At 40.2% G+C, this 13,426-nt stretch overlaps 1 long non-coding RNA gene across 3 annotated transcripts in view; it reads right to left on the reverse strand.

The window, feature by feature from the left end:
- The window catches only part of LOC309341644, a 46,770-nt gene that overhangs the window by 29,270 nt on the left and 4,074 nt on the right, over positions 1-13,426 (reverse strand). For all 3 annotated transcript variants that reach the window (XR_014156488.1, XR_014156489.1, XR_014156490.1), the window contains exon 3: positions 8,166-8,194. This is a non-coding gene — a long non-coding RNA (uncharacterized lncRNA). The remainder of the gene's footprint in view (positions 1-8,165; positions 8,195-13,426) is intronic.

Raw genomic sequence — 13,426 nt, forward strand, 5'->3', positions numbered from 1 at the left:
CCCGCCGCCCATGCTCCTGGCTAGAGGAGACAGGCAGGGGAAAGGACAGGTGTCATTCCAGTGAAGGGGATGACATTTGGCGCAACCCCCGTGGGCAGATCAGCAAGGTGCCGATGGCAGCCCCGGGAAGATCAGCGCACCCCAGTGCGCTGACTGACCCGCCCCTGGGCAGATTGGCCCACCCCCAGGTGCACATAATGCTTACCACTCTGGGTGCCCATCAGCTTCCTAGGCCACAACAGTGTTACCTTGGGTTACATACGCTTCAGGTTACAGACTCTGCTAACCCAGAAATAGTGCTTCAGGTTCAGAACTTTGCTTCAGGATGAGAACAGAAATCGTGCTCCAGCGGCACGGTAGCAGCAGTAGGCCCCATTAGCTAAAGTGGTACTTCAGGTTAAGAACAGTTTCAGGTTAAGAACAGACCTCCGGAATGAATTAAATACTTAACCTGAGGTACCACTATACATACATGCATAAACAAGATTAAGTCACATGGTGTAGTGGCTTACAGATGCACCCAGCCACTGCAGCAAGCTCAAAACTCATATTAAATGTTGACAGATGTCAGACAACCAAAAATGGTTCTGCTCCCACCCACCCCCATCCAAGCAGGTGAGGGAGAACACAATGTCCAGCAGTTGATGTACCCTCAGACATCACAAATGAGGCCCTTCCTATCACCCTCCATCAAGTGCTAGGCTAAAGAAAATCCCTAGAGGAAAATGCAATCCTTCATTCTCAAGGAGCACGTTTACAACAATATGTAAATCACAGCAGCGTCTGCAGACATATTGACTTGAACTTTTAAGAGCAAAAGGAATTCAGTCTATAAAATATTGCTAGCTACATGAATAAGTCATAAATTGTATTCTGCAGTAACCGTATTTACTGCTGAGACTGAGAAATTAATGTGATCCCCCCCCCACCCAGTATTTACTCACAGAGACATATATTATTTAATTCTGGAAGTTGATTCCTTCTCAAATATTGAATTAATGTGACATCAGTTTGAGGGATTTAATTGATTTGTTAGGTTTCAGTTATTCATTCAGTGGCTGTCTTGGAAACACCCTGACCTATAGAACAGCACACTATGCTTTAGCTGTAAGAAAACTCAGGGTGAAGGAAATAGAAAAAAAAATCAGGATAGTTAATGTAGGGGACTCCTAAGCAGATAATAGAACTTAGTTTAGTCTAAACTGGAGATTAATTGTACTGAATTTCTCTCTCTCTCGTTTTATTGCGATCTGTGTGATTGAAATATTATATTGTCTGAATGATATCGAGGTCAATGCCTAGTACAGGAAAGCTGATCACTGACTGATCTTGGAAAAATGGGGGGGGGGGGCTCTCTCTCCTTTGAATTTTGATCGCTCAAAACACATTTCATTCATGTTTTCAAGTTGTATTGAGCTGGCAGCAGTGTGGGCTAGAAGCCTGTCTATTCAAAATTGAATTTGGTTTTTCAGGAAAACTGCTGTGCCCAAGCATAGCCTTTGCTGTTGCACAGATGTGATGTGTGACCAGAGTGTTTCATCAGCTCATCTGCTTGTGTTGACACTGTTAAAATGGATTCAGCAAAGCAAGGGGTGTGTGAATCTGCACCCCTCTGTTATGTTGTTGAATTGCAGCTCCAACCATACCTAACCACAGGTCCTGCTTGCTGGGACTGACGCGAGTTGGAATCTAACAACATCTGGAGGGATACAGATTCCCCATCCTTTCAGTAGCAGATAGGCTTGTTTCTGATCTTAGCAGAAATCCTGGTGCATAGTGTTAGCATTTTCATTTGAAAATCTATTCTGGAGGACTTCCAGTAAAGCTATATTGCCATCTTCCCGAATTTCAGATCTGTAACAGATCTGCTCAACAATATTTTTATTGCTTTTTTTAAAGGGCAGATTCCACCAGTTGCCTCCCCCCTTTAGGGAAAATAAAATTTAAAATCTGCAGGTTCCTTTACACAATTGGTTTAACATCTTCAGAAAATGTCCTCATGATATGCCCAAGTGGTATAAGGTCATCATCAGAGATGGGCTGAAACAGTAACAAACTTTTTGAAAGATGTCCTAATTGTATGTGGGGGGGGGGAGTTTGACCACACCTCACTTAAAACAGGGGAGGTTCCCGAAGAGAAGCCATGTTGTTTTGGGGTATTGATTTGAACCCCAGGCTGTTAAGTGGCCGTTCATGGCCTAAACTATGGTGTGTAACATTTCTATGGTGTGTAGCATATTGACTTTGAACAAACTTTTCCACAGCTGTTGATTTGATCAGAAGGTTTGCAAATGAGCTCCCCTAATCCAGCAATATCTACCTATTCACTCCTTTTGCTGAATTGGCTTGATAATATCTGTAGGAAATTGCTGTGATAAAATACAAATTCATTTCCTCCCTCCCCACCCCATCACTCAGCTGTGATTGTTCTGTTTTTGCAATGCTAAATCACAGCCGATCCACCAAGGGTGACAGCTTTGTTTATGCATTAATGCTCTGTCTGCATTATTTGACGGTGCTTTTTGAGATAACATTTTATTAGTGAGAATACTTTTCCAATGGGCTTTCTCATTTGCCTCTCTTGAGATAGCACATAAAGGGAAAAGATTCCTGTTTCAGATGAACAGCATGTATTGGAGATCACCTGCTGTTCCAAATGCCCGAGCAAAGTTTTCAGGGAGGTATTTACAAGGTAAGAGGAGACGTGTGTCTTATATGGTACAGATAGAGATCTGAATGAGCTATTCAACATAGTTGGGGCCCAGAGATTAGGCTGTTTAGATCCCAAAGTTTGAATACTTTATCTGAATTCTGCTGCTAATTACCTTTGGCACTCTTTGTAAAAACTGTAGTGCAAACTGCAGAAGAGGAATAAATTGTCTTTATGATATTTTTGTCACTTCTGCTAGAGCATACTGTGTCTTTACTGTCTACTTAAACTACCATTTCTTTTGCCCAGGCTTGGCAAAAAATAATAATAATCAAAAACATTCTCTGATGATGCGATTATTATTGCTTTTTAAATGTTACACTGTGAAGAATTTCAGACCAATTCAAAAATGGAAAGGTGTGGCTGGAGGCAGAAAGCTGTCATTACAGCAGCTTAGAGGGTTAGCTTCTACTCCACCAAGCCCACCTCCTCCCACCCATGGCAATGGAAGCAGTGGAAGTTTTATTTATGACGATTTTCACCCAATGGATTTATGGGTCTGTGATGCCACCCTTCTAATGGTTCTGAATGCCTGAGCTTCTGATGGTTCTGCTAGGTGCTTCTTTTACTGATAGATAACCTGCTTAGATAACATTAGCTTCCACTGGAGCTGATTCCAACATCAGCTAAACCTCAGCAGAGATCCTATTACAGGACCCTTCCTTACTCTCAACTTTTGTCACTCTTGGATTGACCTTTTTGGACACATTGGAGGCATGCTCCAAGCAGAACCCACAGGGCCTGTGTGCCAGAAGAACATAGGTGGCCTGCAAGACAAGATGCAGGCATAGCATACCACTAGTCCCCATGTGCAACCACAGTTTGAACAATAGCAGAAAAATAGCTCTCTTTTGAGCTGTTCCTGAACTCTTGGAGATCTTGAGTCATTCCTGAAGAATATTCAGCAAATGGCCACCCCAGTTTCACCATCTATATGTTTCGGATGCAACAGTGGATCCAATTCTAATATTGTTTGGATTTTATTTCAGTGTTGTTGAAGGAAACTTGGCTCCTTTCCAACCCAGTTCTTCTCTCTTAGCCTGTAGCTTCCTCCCTCCACTAAATAATCGTTTCATTCAACATCAAGTGAGCCAAAATTTTATCAGTGGAGACATTTCTGAGGAACAATTATAGTGGATTTTACATCATCCCACCTTCACCCTGCCCCATTTTACCACCCACAAATACCATTGAGAACATTAGAAGACCTCACTTTTGCTCAAAAGCCCCAAAGCTTTCTCTGGTGTCCTCCAAGTTTCATTTATCCTTCAGTGAACTGACTTCCAGAACATTACACCTGGCTTATTATTAGTGCTTTAACATATAGCCAACTTCCTGCCACAGTTGCTGAGTTTTTTCCCTCTTTCAAAAGAGAACAAATGTGACACATGTTCCATAATGACACCAGATATATAGAGGTTGGCCACCTCCACTTGAACCACAGGCCAGGGAGAGCTACCAGCAAGCCGGGAGTGGCAAATAAAATATCATATTAAAGAAAATCATGTCATGCTGACCTCTGAGCTCTAAAGCTTGGGAGAGACTCTGCTAATGAGGAACTGTAATCTTTTGAGAGATACACAGGCAAAGATTTTCCCCACTGTAGTCAACAGAGAGATTTCACAATAGTTGTTACAATCATGGTAGTCATCTTTGTTCTAATATAGGGTCACAAGACTGGGGCCGCACATGTCTTGTGGCATGGATCTTTTTCCTCAGCACTGCAAGAGAAGGCCATGGAGGTACATCATGAGGGAAGAACTGAGGCCAGCTTTCAGCACTTTTGTTGGGACCCCCCAATGAGCTTTTAATGCAGCTCTTTGTATGCAAGACCATGTTTCCACTAAGTAACCAAAGAACGATAAATAACTTTTCTGGCTGTTCTTGCAGTTGTGTTTTGGTTTGGCATCTTGCAGACACTCCCAACTAATGGTATCATTTGTAGAGCCAATAGCCTCTTAAATAGCTCTTTAAGAAAACAACACATTTGTTTGTACACTGAGGGCCAAGGAGCCTACTGATGACTTTATGCTATTATGCTTTTAGAGCTAATTATATTTCTTTAATGCAGCCAGCTTCTTGACTTCAGCAAGCCATGTTATTAATGAAACCTTAATGTGCTCTAATTCTGCTGAGTGCGGCTATTGTGCAGAAGGCTAGGACAGTAACTTCCTTTTTATATCCTTTACATGAAGTCGGTGTGACAGTTTGGAGGCAACTGACTTCCACAGAGGAATCAGTTCATGAGTGAAGTCACATCATGCCGTGGTGGATTACAAATTCATAAGGCATTTTTAAACATTTGTCAACTTGTGATTTCAAAACTTACCTTCTCCTGCCAGGAGGAACAAGGAAGTGGAGTCCAGGGCACTGAAGCCATGTCAGAACCTGTCAGAACCAGAGCAGATCTGGCAGGTCAGGGGAGCCAGATGAATCTGGTTTGTCAGATGATTGAGCTTACTGGTTTTTCAGACCTCAATTGTGGATATATGTCAGAACACAATCTTAGCTATGCCAGAGTGCTAATTAGGCCTGCCAGCCTCTCCGTTTGTCCCATGAGGCTGTTTGGGCCAATCTGCCCTACACCAAACATCCTATATGGCATCAGATGTAGGGCAGGTAAAAATGGCTGGGCCAAAAAGTGGTTTATGTCGCTGCCAATCACCAGCACCCAAAAAGCCCTCTGCAGGGCGCTTTAAAAGCAGTGACTATCAGCTGATCATCAGGGCTTGCAAAGTACTGTGCCATTACCTACACAACTTGATTTCAAACTGCATAGGCAAAAATGGCATCATTGTGATGTCAGGTGATTGACAGGTGGCTGCCCCACCCATGTCAAACTTGGTTCGGGAAGGGAGGATGAGAAAGATAAGGATCCAGTTCTCCAAACCTGTTGGATAGACCAGCAAAGTGCTGACTGGTTGGTTACTCTAGCCAATGACATTACATCAAGAAGGGGTGCTGATATCTTGCACAAATACCCTTTTCCTATCTAGTAAATAGATGTTACCTTCCTGGGCTCCATGATCACTGTAGATGGTGACAGCAGTCATGAATTTAAAAGACGCCTGCTTCTTGGCAGAAAAGTGATGATAAACCTAGATAACATCTCAAAAAGCAGACATCACCTTGCTGACAAAGGTCCATATAGTTAAAGCTATGGTTCTCCCAGTAGTGATGTATGGAAGTGAGAAGTGGACCATAAAGAAGGCTGATCTCTGAAGAATTGATGCTTTTGAATTGTGGTGCTGGAGGAGACTCTTGAGAGTCCCATGGATTGCAAAAAGACCAAACCTATCCATTCTGAAGGAAATCAACCCTGAGTGCTGACTGGAAGGACAAACCCTGAAGCTAAGGCTCAAATAGTTTGGCCACCTAATGAGAAGAGAAGACTCTCTGGAAAAAAAACCTCTGGTGTTGGGAAAGATTGAGGGCACGAGGAGAAGGGGACGACAGAGGACAAGATGGTTGGACAGTGTTATAGAAGCGACCAACATGAATTTGACGAAACTCTGGGAGGCAGTGGAAGACAGGAGTGCTCTGGTCCATGGGGTCATGAAGAGTCAGACATGACTAAACGACTAAACAACAACAATCTAGTAAATGCAATGATGTCAGGGCAAGAGCCTTCCTCAACCAAGAAGTGGCCAGGCAGGCACAAGCAGAGATGTCTAATGCTTGTGTTTGGGTCAGGATGCCTTATCCAGAATATTCTGGTTGCAAGGAGATAGAAAGACTATCCTGTTGTATCACAACTTTCAGGCTCTTGCTGCAGATTGATGGCTATAAATGTGAAATAAAAGTTGTGGCCCTCAGTTAACCCAGTACCTGTGCCCTTACTCTTTATTCCTGGTTGAGGTACAGTTTTTTTGACCTGAAGCTCAGGCACCACCTTGTCAAGTGGCACAGATATTTAGTTCAGCTTTCTTTTGAGAATAAGGTCTGGTGCAGTGTTTAAGGTGATGATTATTTACTGATATATTTGAGACGACGTGATGTCTGCCTTGCTTAGTTTTCATTATTTATTCATTCAATTTACAACCCACCTTTCGTTCTGAAATCAAACTCAAGGCTGCTATCAAAACGGCAATAAAATTACAGCAAAACTCACAAGAACGGATTGAATCTTGCTAGTTTAGCTCTTCTGTTAGTACTTCTAACCCAGTCTTTCTCAACCTGTGGGTCCCCAGATGTTGTTGAACTACAACTCCCATCACCCCTAGCTAGCAAGGCTAGAGCTCAGGGATGATGGGAGTTGTAGTCCAACAACATCTGGGGACCCACAGGTTGAGAACCACTGTAAAATCTAACCATTCAGAATGCTGCCTAACAGAGGCTATTGAAGACAACTTCCTGTCTTGTGCTGATCAAATCTGTGGGTTGGGGTGGGTGTGGGTAACCAAAACTGAACTGAAATCCAAAAACTAGTTACAAAGGTCAGACCTCCATCCTGGCACAGTAAAACTGAAGTAGCCAAACAGATTATTTTTTTTAAGTGGGACTATTTTGTGGTATGCAGTTTCAGTGAAGGAAGTTCTCTACCTCAAGGGTAGCCCATGTATTGTCCCCCCTGTCCAGTTGGATGTTGGATTCCAACTCTCATCAGCCCCAGCCAAGATCAAGAATGATGGGAGTTGTAATCCAGCAACGTAGTACCACTGGAGGGCACCACATTGCCCCCCCCAGCTGTAACAATTTAGTTCCACATGAAGCATTAATTCAGGGAATAAGTAAAATATAGATGTATCAGTCTGCTCAAGCTCAGATGGTGCAGAATGAACATCACTAGTTGGATATGAACACCCTTACCTAGATCCATTCAATGTTGAGAGCTTTTTCAAAGGTACTGCAATGAATTTTGCTGTTCTGAATGTGATGTAAGCTGCCAATATATTCCTGAACCAAAGCTCTCCTGCCTGTCCCCAATTTTCAGAAATTTCACATTTTGGGGGGAATTGGGGTGGGGGAGGGGACTTGACCAAAATCATCAGAACAGGACAACCCCAGTTGTAAAATTTCTTGACTGCCTTGAAACTGATCCGAACCCATAAATATCAAACAATATAACCACTTTCTCTGAGCAGAAATCCAAGAGATTATTTTAAGCGTGAGTAGAAGGAGCTTGTCCCCTCCCCCCAAATACTTCAGTTGTAGAAAGGCAGGCAAAAGATGCTGTATTTCATAGGTAATCATTGCAGCAGCAGAGTCAGACAGGAGCCAGAGAGCTTGGTAATTTTCATGACTCTGGCATTTACTTTGATCCCAAATACAAATTGCTTTGCTCACCTGAAGACAAAGAATAAGCTAATCTAACGAAACTATAGTTTGAAAATTCTCGAAGCTTATATTTCAAATGATGTATGGGGTGCGATTGATTTTTCAGATTACTACTTCAAACTAATCCCCAGAGGGCAGAGAATAACAAAGAGAGGCCCATAAATGTATTGGTCCTTACCTGGATTACTTTATCAATGAGCTTCATGTCTGTAAAAGTGAAAATAAGAACATAAGAATTGCCTGCACAGATTTATATAATGGCATTTATGAGCTAAAACTGTGTTGCTAGTTGATATAGAAAGGAACAATTTGGGATTGAAATTCATTCAATCTACTAAGTTGTCAAATACAACTGAGAAGGTTCAGGAGGATATAGCAGTAGTGCATGTAAATTGCAGGTAAATAAAAATAAAAATACCTACAGTGGTACCTCGGGTTACAGACGCTTCAGGTTACAGACGCTTCAGGTTACAAACTCCACTAACTCAGAAAGAGTACCTTGGGTTAAGAACTTTGCTTCAGGATGAGAACAGAAATCGCTCTGCAGCGGTGCAGTGACGGCAGCGGGAGGCTCCATTAGCTAAAGTGGTACCTCAGGTTAAGAACATTTTCAGGTTAAGAACGGATCTACAGAACGAATTAAGTTCTTAACCTGAGGTACCACTGTATTTCTCAAATTAAATATTTACCACACATTCATTTTCTAGGGTTACACTGTGACTCTAACAGTTTTTTATTTATTTAATGATTCTATTTACAGTTCAAATTGGTTCCAAATTTGTCACGGAAGGCTTAGAGGACACACTAGTCAGGAAGCTAGATGGAAATTTCATTGTTTCCCTTAGCAGAATGGAATGGAATAGAAATCTTGTGCCTCCAGCCACATAAAATAAGTCCAATGCCAACTAGCAACCAAGCTACATAAAGACACCATCCACACAAGTCCAGTTTCTTAAAGGTGGTACATATGTCTAAAGTAGAACCAGACTGGAGAGTTATATACTCATGAGCCTGAACTGAAACAGAACCCACCTTTTAAAGTTTGATTCGCTATCAGTTTTTGCCAAACTTGTCCCCTCCAGATGTTTTGGATCACAACTCCCATCCACCCTGGCTGGCATATGGGCTGGGTCCTAATCCAGAATGGGTTTCCAATATGGATCAGGGCTCTGCACCAATTTACTGCTGAAAATCACTTCTTCCCTGTCTGCTGTTTGAATCTGAAGGTGCTGTTTGCATTAATACATGCTGGTGTGGGCCTTCATCTTTATTGAGGTCCCACAGGTGCTTTTTCTTCTAAAGAAATATAGCCATGAATGAATAACTGTAATATGTAATTTGGGGCTCAGTAGTCTAGAATGGCCCATGTGTCTTGGCTCCCTGAATAATTCTGTCTTGGAACTTTTGGTTCCCTAGTGCGTGATGTCTAGCCAGTCATCTCACATGGTAGCTTGATAAGTCATTCAGAAGCCTTCTAACCACAAACATGGGTTCCAACCCAATAGAAATAAATACATGTGCAAATAGGTACACACATGCTGTGTATCTGTGTCATGGACCCAGAAGTCTAGTCTAGCCTTGGCTCATAGAATCATAGAATTGTGGAGTTGGAAGGGATCCTGAGGATCATCTGTCCAACCCCCAGCAATGCAGGAATATGTAGCTGTCCCATATGGGGATTGAACCTACAATCTTGGTATTATCAGTGCCACACGCTAACCAACTGAGCTATCGAGGCATTATTATATCCAGGCTCAAGCCTTTTCAGCTCTGGGGACATGTATAGATCATCTGTTGTATTAGCATTTACCTCTGTAGATGGTGCTGTGGGTTAAACCACAGAGCCTAGGACTTGCCGATCAGAAGGTCGGTGGTAGCACGAGGTGATGAGGGAGATTCATTGGAATTGGAGGAGGAGGAAGAACGAAGTAGAAAGGAAAAAAGAAGAGGAAGAGGAGAGAAAAAGGACGAAGACGAGGAAAGTGAAGAAGATAAAGAAGAGGAGGAGAAGTCATAAGAAGGGGAAAATACATAATTTAATAGGCAGACATCATGGCTTTAAAATTATGGACATGGAATACAAATGGATTGAATGAAAGGAAAAAAAGGAATAAAGTGGTACAATATTTAAAACAGAAAAATTTGGATATTATTTGTTTACAAGAGACCCACGTCAAAAGAGCACATAGGAAAATTTTGGTTAATAAGAAATTGGGAAATGAATTTATTTCATCGGATAAAAGTAAGAAGAGAGGGGTGGTATTGTATATTAAAAGCAAATTAGAGGCACAACAACTATTCAAAGACGAAGAAGGAAGGATGATAGCAGTTCAAGTCAATTGGCAAGGAGAAAAATTAATAATCATTGGAGTTTATGCACCAAATGGAAGCAAAGCGGAATTCTTTAAAGGACTGGAGGAGAAGCTATTTGAATACCTGGACCAAAAAATAATAATAATGGGAGATCTGAATGGGGTGGTTTCAATGGAAATGGACAGACTGCGGGCTAAAGGCAAATCGAAAGAAGGGAAACTACCAAAAACCTTTTTTGATATGGCGGAAAACTGCAATTTGGTGGACATTTGGAGACTGAGGCATCCGCTAGAAAAACAATTTACTTTCTATTCAGATGTAAATCAAGCGATGTCCCGAATTGACCAGATTTGGGTTTCTGGTGAACTAACTACAAGAATATTGAAGATTGAGATTCAACCCAAAGTATTATCAGACCACAACGCGGTTAAAGCCATTTTAAAAGGGAATGAAGAAAGATCTTTCAGGTGGAGACTAAACGAAAACCTTTTGGATGATCAAAAAATTGTGGATAGGGCTAAGAAATGTTTGACGGACTATTTTGTGAATAATTCTAACAAAGGAACGAAAACGAGTACGGTTTGGGACGCCAGCAAAGCTGTAATGAGGGGATTTTTTATTCAACAAAATTCAATCAAAAATAGAATGAGAGAAAAAGGGAAGAATGAAATCTTAAAACAAATAATGGAAAATGAAAAGAAACTGACTATAAGACCAAACGACGAGAGGGCTAAACAGAGTATAAAAATGCTTCAGACACAATTTGCAATGATAATCAATAAAGAAGTGGAATGGAACATAAAAAGGATGAAGCAAAAGAATTTTGAATTCGCAAATAAATCTGGAAAATGGCTTGCGTGGCAAATTAAAAAAAGGAAGGAGCAAAGTACAATTAACAAAATCAAAATAGAAGAACAAGAGATAGAGAATCCGAAGGGAATAAGGAAAGGATTTGTGGATTTTTACAAAGATCTATATAAAAGAAAAGAGAAGCTTAATATCAAGACAATAGAAGAATATTTGAAGAAGAAAAAAGGTGCAAAAAATATCAGAAAGTAATAAAAACAAATTGAATGAACCAATAGGACTGGAAGAGATTTCAAGGGCAATAAAGGATCTAAAAAGTGGAAAGGCACCAGGACCGGATGGATTCAGTGCAAGATATTATAAAGAAATGAAACGCATCCTACTTGTACCGCTGAAAGAAGTAATGAATAAGATATTGGAAAAAGGAGAAATACCTGAAACATGGAAAGAAGCATATATAACGTTAATTCCCAAACAAGATTCAGATCTAATGCAAGTCAAAAATTACAGGCCAATCTCACTATTGAATAATGATTATAAAATGTTCGCAAATATCTTAGCAAACAGATTGAAAAAGGTATTAAATGAAATGATACATAAGGACCAAGCAGGATTCCTTCCTGGCAGACAAATGAAAGACAACATAAGAAATATAATTAACATAATTGAATATTTGTGTAGCGGGAAGGAAAAACAAGCTATGCTAATTTTTGTGGACGCCGAGAAGGCCTTTGATAATGTCTTTTGGGAATTTATGTTAAAGAATTTAGAACATATGGATGTGGGGCAATCTTTTTTGAGTGGTATACAGGCGATATATTCAGAACAGAGAGCCAAATTAATTATAAACAATGTTATAACAGAAAATATTGCCATCACGAAGGGTACAAGACAAGGATGTCTGTTGTCACCGCTGTTATTCATATCGGTTCTGGAGGTTTTTCTAAGAACAATAAGAAACAACGAAAAGATAAAGGGTGTAACAGTAGGTGGTAATCAATATAAGGTTAAGGCCTTTGCTGATGACTTAGTCATAACTATAGAAGATCCCATACAGAGTGTTCAAGAGGTGTTAGAAGAAATTGAGTACTTTGGTCAGGTGTCAGGTTTTAAATTAAATAGGAATAAAACCAAGATAATGGCTAAAAACCTAGATCAAGAAGTGATAGAAGAAATACAGCAACAAACAGAAATGAAAGTGGTTAAAAAAGTAAAATATTTAGGGATCACGCTAACTCCCAGGAATATTGACCTATTTCAAAACAACTATGTACCTATTTGGAATAAAATTAAATGTGATTTAGATGTATGGACAAGGATGAGACTATCGTTATGGGAAAGAATCGCAACGATAAAAATGAGCGTGCTACCGAAAATGTTGTTTTTGTTTCAAACAATACCAATAATCAAAGGTGTGAAAATATTTAAAGAATGGCAAAGGACAGTGTCAAGATATATCTGGCAGGGCAAAAAGCCCAGAATTAAATTTAAGATATTGACAGATGTAAAAGAAAGAGGAGGCTTTGCCCTGCCAGACTTAAAGTTATATTATGAAGCTTCTTGTCTTTGCTGGTTAAAAGAATGGATAAAATTAGAGAACACAGAATTGTTGGACTTAGAAGGATATGATAATAGATTTGGGTGGCATGCGTATTTATGGTGTGATAAGAACAGAGTGCACAAAGGTTTTGGAAATCATATTTTTAGAGGAACGTTAATTGAAGTGTGGAATAGGTACAAAAATTTATTAGAGCCTAAAACCCCAATGTGGCTATCGCCATTGGAAATAATGAGTACGAAAGGGGTCAATATGACAGGGAATTGGGCCACATATGAAAATTTGATAACCAAAGAAGGAGATAAGTGGAATCTGAAACCATATGAAGAGGTTAAAGAAAAGGTGAATGTTTGGTTGCAATATTTCCAATTGAATGCAATGTTTAAAAAAGATATGCGAGAAAAAGGTTTCTTAGGGGAAAAATCGAGGTTTCAGCAAGAAATCTTGAATAGTGATGTAAAAACACTGTCAAAAATGTATAAATTATTACTTGAATGGCACACAAAAGATGAAGAAGTAAAAACGGTTATGATTCAATGGGCCAAAGATTTTGGTTACAATATACAATTAGAAGAGTGGATTAAACTTTGGAAAGAGGGAATGAAATTCACCGCATGTACTACGATAAAGGAAAATGTCATGAAAATGATATACAGATGGTATATAACTCCTGTGAAACTTGGAAAGATGTTTAAAGTTAGTAATAAATGTTGGAAGTGTCAAGAGAAAGAAGGGACATTTTATCACATGTGGTGGGAATG

This window comes from Podarcis erhardii, assembly GCF_964252035.2.
Source record: "Podarcis erhardii genome assembly, chromosome: 5".
In the NCBI taxonomy this organism is placed as follows: Eukaryota; Metazoa; Chordata; class Lepidosauria; order Squamata; family Lacertidae; genus Podarcis; species Podarcis erhardii.